The 11,701-nt window shown below is 39.1% G+C and overlaps 1 protein-coding gene across 19 annotated transcripts in view; it reads right to left on the minus strand.

Annotated features, from left to right (window-relative positions):
* Positions 1-11,701, minus strand: part of MTERF1 (mitochondrial transcription termination factor 1) — a 571,641-nt gene that overhangs the window by 215,751 nt on the left and 344,189 nt on the right. For 17 of the 19 annotated variants that reach the window (XR_008617408.1, XR_003679875.2, XR_003679882.2 and 14 more), the window contains one exon: positions 1,057-1,200. The exons of the other annotated variants lie outside the window; for them this stretch is intronic. The gene's annotated coding sequence lies outside the window, so the exon portion shown is untranslated. The remainder of the gene's footprint in view (positions 1-1,056; positions 1,201-11,701) is intronic. 19 annotated transcript variants of the gene reach the window in all.

Consider the following 11,701-nt stretch of genomic DNA (forward strand, 5'->3'; position numbering starts at 1 on the left):
GGAAGATCCCACATGCCGTGGAGCAACTAAGCCCATGTGCCACAACTACTGAGCCTGTGCTCTAGAGCCCGTGCGCCACAACTACTGAGCCTGCACTCTAGAGCCAACGGGCTACTGAAGCTTGCGTGCCTAGAGCCCGTGCTCTGCAACAAGGAAGCCACCGCAATGAGAAGCCCGTGCACCGCAACGAAGAGTAGCCTCTGCTCGCCACAGCTAGAGAAAAGCCCGCGCACAGCAACAAAAGACCCAATGCAGCCAAAAATAAAATAAATAAAATAAATTTATGGGAAAAAAAAAGATACTGCCAAACAGATGTCTACAGTAGTTGAACCAATTTATAGTTCCATCAGCAGTGTATGAGAGTTCCAGTTTAACTTCGTACATAAACCATCAGTATTCCAGAGTTCCAGTTGTTCTATACCCCTGTTGAGACTTGGTATTCTGTACCCTTTTCTAGTCATTTATTGTAGTAGTGTGTAGTATTATGACACCGTGGCTTCAATTTTGCTCTTCTCTGATGACTAATGAAGCCAGGTACCTTTCCAATTGTGTCTAGACCATTTGGATATCATTTGTGAAACACTTGTTTAAGCCTTCTGGTCATTTTTCTTTTGTGTTGTCTATCTTTTTCTTATAACTTTATAGGAGTTTTTTAAACATCCTGGATATGAGTCCTTTGTCAGATGTATGTATTGCCAACAGCTTCTCCCACTGAGGACTCTTTAATGGTGGTTTATGGTGTAATTTATCATTTTTTCTTTATAGTTACTGCTTTTTGTAATGAGTTTTAAAATTTTTGTCTACTCCAAGTTTATGATGATGATCAAGCTATTGATTATTAGATGCCATTCCTCCATCTGGCCACTTTGTTAAACCTTCTTATTGGTTCCAATAATTATGATGTGAGATTCTTTTTTTTTTTTCTTTTTTGGTAGGTAATCGTATCATTTGAAGTTATCAACCATTTTAGGTCTTGCTTTTCATATAAGTCAAGAAGTAACTGAAACATATGACTAAATTAACATAAACAATATAAGACTGTATTGTTTTACATACCGGGAAATTCCAAGATAGGGTGGCAGCAGGTACAGCATGTCAAGTTCCAGTTCTGCTTTAATGAAGGTCTCTTTGCTTTGTTATCCTCCTATGTTAATTTCATCTTCAGGCTGGTAGCCAGGTGTTGCAGTAAGCCCTGGTTTGCTAAGAAATATGTAGGAAATATTTCATCATGATTGAAGGTTAATTATTACCAAATGTTTTTATTGCTATGATTGAGTTAATACTGTTTTATTCCCTTAAAGTGTTGAGTAATATATCAATTTATTTTCTGGTTTTGAACCATCCTTGAATTCCTCAGGTAAATATATTCTTAAATATCTTCTTTTAATCTCCTGCTGGATTCAATTTGCTAATATTTTATATAACATTTTGGATTCTTTGTTTATAACAGAATGGGCTTATAATTTTATTTTCTTGTGTGGTCCTCAGCTTAATTTGGTATCAGGGTTAAGCTGAGTGGCTTAATTCCTCATATTTTTCTGATACATTAGAAATTGCAGTTGATCCTCATTATTTGTGCATTCTGTATTTGTGAATTTGACTACCAGCTAAAATGGATTTGTAGCCCCCAAATCAATACTTGCAGCACTTTTGTGGTCATTTGTAGACAAATGCAGAGAGGTGAAATTTTTGAGTCATCCCACATGTGCATTCCCAGTAGAAGTCAAACAAGGCGATGCTCTGCCTTCTTGTTTCAGCTCTCCTACTGTGATCAAGTATCTTTTTCATGGTCTATTTAGTACCATGTCTTTTGCATTTTTTGCTTTTTGTTGGTGATTTTGCAGCTTAAAATGGTCCCCAAGCATAGTGCTGGCATGTTGTCTAAAGTTCTTAAGCAGAAGAAGGCTATGACATGTCTTATGGAGAAAATCTGTGTTTCAAATAAGTTTTGTTCAAGCATAAGTTATTGTGCTGTTGGCCATGAGTTCAATGTTAATGAATCAACAATATCTATTAAATAAAATGTTTTTAAACAGAAACATACATAAAACAAAGTTATGTATTGATCAGTTGGTGAAAATGTTGTGGCCAGAGGCTCACAGGACTAACCCTATATTTCCCCTATGAGCAATAATTCAGGGTTCACTAATTCAGTGTTAATAATGACTTTATAGAGCATAATTGCCACCAATAACAAGAACTGACCATACCTATTGTTTGCAGAGTTGACAGCAGTCACCTTCGTGCCTTTTGCAGAGACAGATCAATAACTACCATTTTGATTTCTTTTCTGGTCTTGATCTATTCAAGTATCCTACCCGGCCAATTTTAGTAATTTACACTTTTTTTAAAAAGTGTCTGTTTCATCTGATATTCACATTTACTGGTGTCCCTTTTTATAATATTTTATTCCCCTGTGTATGTTCCATTTTTGTTACTAATCTTAATATTTGGGGTATCTGTTTTCCTTTGATTCCTGTCAGTGTCTATCTTTGGTGTTTGCCTATGAGTATTTTCAAATAATGAGGTCTTATTTTGTGATTATTTTGCTATTTGTTTGTTTTCTGTTTCCTTAACATCTTCTCATACCTTTATTAACTCCTTCCTTCTCTTTTTTTTAAAGTTTAAAACAGTCCATTTAGTTTAATTATTTCTTATATTCTAAAATAAAATCATATTTAACACTTTAAAATTTCCCTTGACTCTCTTTGGCAGCATCCCATAAGATTTTATATAAAATTTTTCCTGCTGTGTACAAAATATTACAAAATATTTTGTAGCTTAATTTTTATTTTCTTGAACCCAGGAGTTATTAGAAGTATTTTTCCAGAGTACTAATTATTTTAATTAATTAATTTCTAATTTTACTGCACTGTCATCAGCAAACATGGCTGCTATATGTGGTAAACTACTGAAACTTGTATTTCTTGCTCTAGTACTAGGCTGAACACGAAGCTTCTTAGAAAGGTCTTGAAATAATACTGTTGTGCATCAGGGAACAAGCTTCACTGTTTTCAAAATTTCCCTGGCTATCTGCAAATGCTAACTCCCCCACTCCACCAGGGAGGGGCTGCCAGGTCCCACCCAAATGCTAGTTTGCCCTTCTTCTTTGATCTCTTCCCACCTCTAAGACCTAGAGCTGGTCACTTCCTCCAACGCAGTCAGGAACTTCCTTTTTGTCTTATAAGCCCTTTCTATCTGTATCTTACAATAAACATTGACATTCATAATCCTAACCTCTGTTTTTTATACGTAAAAGGGAATTTTGGAATTTGAAATCTGTTTTCTCTCCCACATAAGGCTGACCTTTAAAATTATTGCCTTACTACAGACTCAAAAAGCCTAATTTGAGGCTGAGCAATGACTTTATTGTTTCAGAAGACATATATTCAGGCCCTGAAGCACTGAAACACGCTGATTCAATGGAAGGGAAATCACATGGCATAATGATTTAAAGGGAATTAAAAATACCTTGACTTAACATTTTAAAAAATACCCAATTGATTCTGATTGATTTGATTTTTTTTGTGATCCAATTGGCCTGAACTTCATTTAGCAGCTTACAGTAACCAGCTGTGGTAAATTATTTTTCCACCATTCTTTTTCTCCCCCCACTCAGCTGAGACATATTTTTAGCAGACACTTCCCAATGTCACTAGCTTGGAGTTTGGCCAGGTGACTTGCTCTGGCCAATGAAACATGAGAGGACTTACGTGCACTACACTCAACCAGACTTTAAATGTGTATGTGTGGTTTGGTTTGCCCTCTCACATTCTTGCAATCCACCATGAAGAGACTGTCCCAGGGCACCCAGTTTCTTCACTCTGAATCCCAGAATAAGGACACATATGGAACAGACCTGAATCTAATCCACATCCTGGTGCCAAGTCCAGCCAAACCCACCCCAACCAAATCCAGCTGCGTCATAACCCAATCCACAGACCTCTGAGCAAGAAACCAATGTTTGTTGTTATAAGTCAACTGAGATTTGGGGAGTTGTTCATTAAATAGCACTATTGCAGCAAAAAGCTGACTAATACAGTAATCTTGTAGTAAATTATTCTTGCATATTCTATATTTTATATGGTTCATAGTAGATTTAATTCAAATTATATATCTGATTCTCCAGTTTAATCAAGTCTCCATATGAATTAGCAAAGAAATAGTTTGTACCATATAGTTTTGCAACCACACTTGGGTGGATGCAGTGGAAATATATCTGCATCTTCCCATCAGGTCAGAAATATTTCAACTGGTTTCTACTAGCAGGTCAGGAACCTAGCAAGGTCTTCACATATGCAAGGCCTCCTACTGCATCTTAGAGTACAGCCACTCTTACAGGCTTTATGTTGGCCCAGAATAACATACAATCCAGTGGGAGGATAAGTACAACAATTTCCTCACAACCAGCTGTTCATTTACATAACTCCAGCACAAGGGCAGCATCCTATCAATGAGAAGATGGGATGAAGTAGGGACGAATCTCAATATTCACATATTACCGTGGGTATCTATCTCCTCCACATTATGTTGATATCTGTGATGGCCTTTCTAAATAACTCAGGGCATCAGAGGGTTGCTCTTTCCCACAAGCCAAGATAGCTTTGGCAAACACATCTGTATAATGTGTGCACTGGGCACATTTCCTTGTTGAATTATTCAACTAAATCTGATAATGAGAGCACATTGACACAGTTAAACACTCAGGTGAATAAAGGATTCACTTTGAAGTGCAGAAATTTTTGGAGTCATCTGTGTTTTAACAAGTGATGGTTCTCACTACCCTCATCCAGGGAGGAAGAAACTTTAGAAAAGGTAAACTAGAGTTGAGTATGCTAGAGGCTTTTTCTGGCATGATTTCAAGGAGAAGAAAAGTGAGGCAATTTCCAGTGTTCATTTGAGCCACCAATCTTTTTTGAATAAATGTAATGATTTTAAGAGACAGAAAAATGAGACTCAGTTCTTACGTAAATCTTATTCCTCTGAACTCTAATGGGACATAGAGATGAACACAAGTATCTGATTTCTGATCTTCCCTCTGTAAAGCCCCTCATGCACAACCTTACAAAAACCTTGTGCTTTTTTCACCTCAGTTCTCACTCTGTTAAATGGGAGAAAATTGACTGATCCCCCCATTATTACCATAGTATATATTATAAATCATCAACAAAACTTTTTGCAAATACAAGGGCCATCCAGAAATACAAATTTGGGTAATAGCTGTATTTAAATATGATGCATACATTATGAAACACCTGACAGTCACACTGGCTGTCTCTACAATAAGGACATCATTACTGATAGTGGTTTGGCACTTGACAAATGCCAGCTTGTATTTTTATTAGCCTGCCCTGTCTCTCCAACTGATCTGTATATCCTTACAAATAAGGACTATTTCTCAACTCTCTTTTAATCTTCATTACTTAGTACAGTATGGAGAGCACAAGGTAGGTGATCATTGATTTTATAATAAAGGTAGTTAATAGTTGCCATTTGCTGATCCTCTTCCATGCGCCAAACCCTGTGCTAGGCATTTTACATACACTGTCTCTAATTCATACAATTGTACAATAACTCCAAAAGAAAAATTTATCCCCATTTTACAGATCAAGAAACTGAGGGTCAGAGAGATTATGAGACTAAGCCTAGGCTATACTGCTAGTTTAATAAGAATGATTATGCATGTAATGAATAAAAGACATTTTAAGTAATTAGATGGTCATAGTTAATAGTTTAGAAAAGCAGGAACTAAAATAAAGCATCACTAGTAATTGTTAATTGTTGACACAGTTCACTATTCTCATCAACAATTTAGTGTCTGCTAGGATCAGAGATTTGCCATGAGTGTTACTTAACCTCTGAACCCAAAGCTTTCTTTCAGTGTCTAGAGAAGAAATTAAACTGTGTGAATGTTCATTTCTTAACATGGAAATAAGTTCAATCACCTAAGATGTCTGTCTGGTCTAAATCTTTCTTTCCAAATGATTATATCTAACTTATGAAGTGATATTTATTTGTCAAAATTTCATGCTTACTTGCCATTGAAATCACGTCTACCCAGTCATATCTATATTTTATACACTATTTGCCCCATATTATATGCTCAAGAAGAAAACTGTAAAAGCAAGAGAAGAGAGAGAATTTGTAAAAGTTTGGTGTTATTTCTCCAGTGACCTCCTCATGATCGTAATCTGATAATGTGGATGAATCATTTAGATGAGTTTCTTCCTCCGAATATTTCATTCACGATCAGGAAGGGACCACTTAGCTAACCACTCTCTTTTTGCCTCTGAGGCAAGGAGAGCCCAGACACATGAAGTGACCAGACTGCAGTCAGTCAGCGGCCAGGCTCAGAGTTACAGTTAGAATCCAGGCTTTCTTTCCATTACCCTAACCACAAATTTACAAATTACACTTTTTAAAATGTACTATCCTTTTCTTGTGTAATAATTAAGAAATATAAGCTTAAGGAACATATAGTTTTCTTCTGTCGTGAATTAGCCAGTGACTTGAATAGTAAGTCTTCAAAAATATATAGTAAACCTAATTTTAAAAAATCAACTCTGGGGCTTCCCTGGTGGCGCAGTGGTTGAGAATCCGCCTGCCGATGCAGGGGACACGGGCTCGTGCCCCGGTCCGGGAAGATCCCACATGCCGCGGAGCGGCTGGGCCCGTGAGCCATGGCCACTGAGCCTGCGCGTCCGGAGCCTGTGCTCCGCAACGGGAGAGGCCACAACAGTGAGAGGCCCGCGTACCACAAAACAAAAAAAAAAAAAAAAAAAAAATCAACTCTGCTTGGCCACAGCTGCGGGAGCACTAGGCAGCCCTTTCTCGTTTACAAAGACCTTCACATTTAGTGCTGTATTTAGTTCTCACTGCAATTCTGTGAGCTGTTATTGTGATCTTGACTTTGTAGATGAGGAAACTGTTGATCAAAGAGACTAAATCATCCACCTTGTGGGTGGCAGAGCCAGAACTCTAAAATGGCTTCCTAAACTTGACTTCACTGATTCCTCCATTTCAACACAGTTCCTAATTCTTCTCATGGAAAAGTTGTCTGTCTCCCAGTGGGATCAAGCTCTGCCTTGCAGGGTAGAGAGTTTTGGCCAAGAGTGACTGCCAAGCCAGGGACTACATTCTCAACCCTACGCCCTTTTGGTTTGGGCCATGTGATGAGTGCTCATCAGTGGAACATGAGCAGAAGTGTTATGTGTCAAAAGCAAATGTGCCTTTACGCTCTCGCCTTTCCCAACCATTGGCTTGCGTTGTTGTCCAGGGTGTCCTTGGAAGGCACGTGCTGAAGATGGCAGAGCTGCTGAGCCAAAGTCCCTGAATAACAGTGGAACAACTGTGCCTTCCACCACTCTGCTCTGTTAACCAGTAATATCCACAACAGACTGCTATATGAGCAAAAAAAAAAAAAAATGTTTCTTGTGAAAGCCAATAAAATTGTGTGGTTTGTCTGCAAACCTAGCTAGCAGTACCTTAGCAAAATGAATATACTTTTTATTGGTGGAGAGAATTCAGATTTCTGTTACTTCTTGACAAATCTCTATAAGCACATGTTTACTAATTTACTGACTTTAATTTTAACTAAATGGAAATGACTCTCCTGAGTCATTTCCCAATGACCGCCTTTTCTCTCTTGATTTTCCATTAGTTTAAGGTTAGTGATAATTACTAGCCTATATTTCTATGTATGGTACTCAAACAAAAGTGCCATAAAAGCACATTTATGGCATAGTTATTTGTAAACTAGTTATTTGTATTTATAAATAGATACCTGACAGAAAAATTTTGAAAGACTCCCATCTTTTAAACCCTTTCAAGCACTCCCCATCTTCAAAAACATTTTTTGAGGAAAATTTACATCTCTGACTGGGAAAGGAGTGGTGGTCTGGAATTAACCAGTAAGGATTTATTGTTTCCTAGGAATGTAGTTCATACAAGGGCTTCCCTGCTGCTTGACAACCCTAAGAGCTTTACCACTGAGGATGCTCCCTCAGGAACACACAGGACCTGTTGTCTGGGCACTGCTTCCAAAATGTGGCCTAAAACATATGCCAAGATCTCACATCACCCGCATTTCTCTGCCACACGGAGGGTCTGAGGCCTTCATTCTTTTCATTCCCTTGATGTGGCTGCTCCAGGAGTGGCGAGTGGGAGAAACGATGGTTTTGAGAAAGGGCCTCAAAAATTATTTTCAAAACTCCCTCCTCCACACTCTAAGCTTTAAACTTTCTCTCTCCCCACAGTGTTAAGGTAGTGCTCCTCTTAATATTTCAAGTCTAAAACCTGAATCAAAAGTCTGAAAACAAGGACAGTTTTGCCAACAAAGAAGTCCCCATAGCAAATGATAAATACCCCAAACGCTTTTTGGAAACAATGCTGAAAGCAAAGTTTGGTGACTAGAGTAAATCCCCATAGAAAAAGAAATAAATCTCTGTGACATCTGCTAATGTACACTATTTCCCTTAAACACCTCTTCCTGTCCACTTTCCACACCTCCTTCCCCCTTTTCCCAATGCTCCTTTTATTCTGTGGTTTTTGGCCTTCAGGGTATGACTTAGCCAGCAGAAGGTACCAGGAAAACCAAGGGTATTGCATGCAGCTGTGTGTAATCATATTGGTGAATTAAAACTCCAGGTCTAGGGTCTGAAATAAAAATCAGTGTTAGCAAAAAGATGGATGCTTTTTTTCCATGCCTTATTCATTCATGTGCACAAAAAGCATTTGCCATTCACCTGTGGTGTTAGCACTGTTTAAGGCAATGGAGAAATAAAAATAAAAGATGTGGTCTCTGTTTCCTTAGCCAGGTACAAGTTATATGTTTAAGAACCCCAAACAAACTATACAATTGAAACATAAAAACTGAGAGATTCAACTAACTAAACAGAAAAGATCTACATGTTGGAATGTATCATACATATGAGTCAGGAAAAGTGTGCTCTTGTTTTGTTTGTTTGTTTGGAGGAGGGGAAAGACTGCCCTAGAATAGATTATCAGGAATCACATGTTATATGACAAGTGGTATATAACACCTGAAGAGACATCCTTGGGCTGTAAGCATCATGAGTCAGACTCTAATTACAGCCTGGAGTTCAGATTTGTTCTCCTCCACTTAAGAGGTGGATAGGGACACTAGGGAGAGTCTAGTGGAGATCCACAGAGGTGAGGAAGGCCTACAAAAGAGGGCTCTGGAGGAGCTGATGGAAGCAACAGTAGGCCCCATCCTAGCTGGACTCATATTCAGTTCTACCACGGGTCAAAGCAGGTTCCTCAAAAGAGTCCCAAAGAGACTGTCCCGATTGAACTTCCACTATGAAACTTCCACCCTTTTCTGGCTCTTTTGCTGTCAGAATGGGCCAATCCAGAACTGCCCACATAAGTCACCTTGAACTACACCTGCTTTGCATTATTCTTGTTTCTCTTCCCTGGAGATTCTTCAGCCATCTGGAATGCATTGTGGCATGACACACTTCTCATTTCCCCACAAACACCCCTGATTGAAGGCAGATGACACCTAACCTTAAGCTCACCTTTAGGAATCTGTGCTAAGTCTGGTTTAGTGCAACTAGGTTATAATATGGATGTTATTCCTATCTTCCAACTCTATGGGTCATGGGTTATTTTATAGAACTCCAGCTGTTGTACATTGCCAGGGAGATCAGAACCAGATTGAAATGGTGTTTAAGTTAAACATCTAGATAATTAGACCATGAACCCAACTATTAAGAAAAGCCACACCTTTAGAAGTCCTTAAGAACAGGATAGACTCTCACCTGTCTTGGATATTTAAATACAATTCTACATAGAAGATGATTTCTTGATGTTTCCTCAACACTGTAACCATATATCCCAAACACACAGGTGCTAGCATTTCTCCTGGTTTTTATTTCCTTTGTCCATGTGTTTGGGGATTGTGGGAATGAAAGGGAGGTAGAAAATCTGCCATAAACTGTAGCTACCATATAGCTCTTTCGTGGCACTGGAAATATACCAGTAATTTTAAAATCTGATTAACCCTTATTTCATTTAAATGCATCTCATTGGTTTGAAATGAGATTCATTGGCTTGATCCTTTTGGCATTGTCTTCAATGTCTTCCATTACCTTCATCACCCACACCATCATCATCATTAAACTATACTGAGCTCTCCCTTTATGACGGGTTTTGTGCTAAGTGCTTTATATATATCATCTATTAGAAATCTCACAATAATTCTATTAGGTAGATACTATTAGTGTCCCCATTTTGCATATGAGGAAACTGAAACTGAGAGAGGTTATGTGACTTGCCCATTGGTAATGATATCTATCTTTTTTTTTTGTTCGTCTAACCTAAGCCATTTGATAAGGAATCACTTTTCTGACCTGCAGCCTCATATTTGCTGGATGATTTTAACATTTCTTGCATGTATTTCAAGTAAATGAAACATACTTACCCCTTTACTATCAAAGTCTCTCTCTATGCTACTCTCTCCTCTCTGTTCTTGAGGTCTACTATCTTTTCCTCTCTTCTACTTGTTCTTTTCTCTCAGTCACACTTCTGTCCGCATCACCCCCATGTGTGGGGCTCCTAGACAACTTTCCTTCCATCCTTCTCCTCCGCCTACCTCCATGAAGTACAAAGCACATGACACGGGTTCAGAGAAGCACTTTCTCATACAGGCCCATATTGGAGGGGTTTTTACTTGTAAGAATTCTGAAGGGCTTTAATGGCAAAAAGAGAATTTTCCCCTGCTCTGAAAAACTATTGGGCAAGTTTCCAAACTCCCACTGTAGCAGGAAAAAAAAAAATCCAACTATCTGGAGCATTTTATGCACCTGACACCATCACATTAGTGGCATCAGATTACATACTCAGTACAGACTTCTACCACATGCTGTTGCAATTAACCACATGGGAATGTGCAGGCCAGGACCCCTCACAGTTATGCAATCATTGCCATAGTACAACATACAGAGCAGTGAGAACTAAAAATGCCCTTGGAACATAATACTATATTTCATTAGGAAATGAAATTGTGACTTTCCTGGGAGTGACAGCTCTTGTAGAAAGAGATGATGGCCCGGATTTCTACTTATCACCAGTGTAACTACTCTAATCCTCCATCTCCAGGTCAGGTCTTTGATAAAGAACCTCCAGAGAAACTTCGAGATGGTTTGACTGAGGCATGGCTTAAAACAGTGTCTATAGATTTTAGATGCCTGATCAGTCATAAGAACCCCGTTAAGGGATGGGTATTAGGAATTCGCTAATCCTTAACCCAGACATTGTATTGAGACCAAGGGAGGTCAGTTCAGTTGGAAATGCCTGCAGTACCTGCCCCAAGACATTTAAAACAGCACCTAAGAACTATGCTTCGGGAATTTACTCCCTACTTCCATGTTTTCCAAGGACACCTGCACCCTCAAGCTCCTCCTGTGCTGCTAGGAGCTCCTGGCCATGTCTTCCTTCCCTGCCCTAAGTTCTAGATCTGGACCTACTCTTCTCTCTGCCTCCTAACACCTGCACCTGTTGAAGGCCTCATTCTTTTTTTTTTTTAATTTTTTTTTTCCTTTCTTTCTTTGCAGCACGCGGGCCCCCCACTGCTGCGGCCTCCCCCGTTGCGGAGCACAGGCCCCAGACGCGCAGGCTCAGCGGCCATGGCCCACGGGCCCAGCCGCTCCGCGGCATGTGGGATCCTCCCGGACCGGGG

The sequence above is a fragment of the Physeter macrocephalus genome, chromosome 5 (genome assembly GCF_002837175.3).
Source record: "Physeter macrocephalus isolate SW-GA chromosome 5, ASM283717v5, whole genome shotgun sequence".
Classification (NCBI taxonomy): domain Eukaryota; kingdom Metazoa; phylum Chordata; class Mammalia; order Artiodactyla; family Physeteridae; genus Physeter; species Physeter macrocephalus.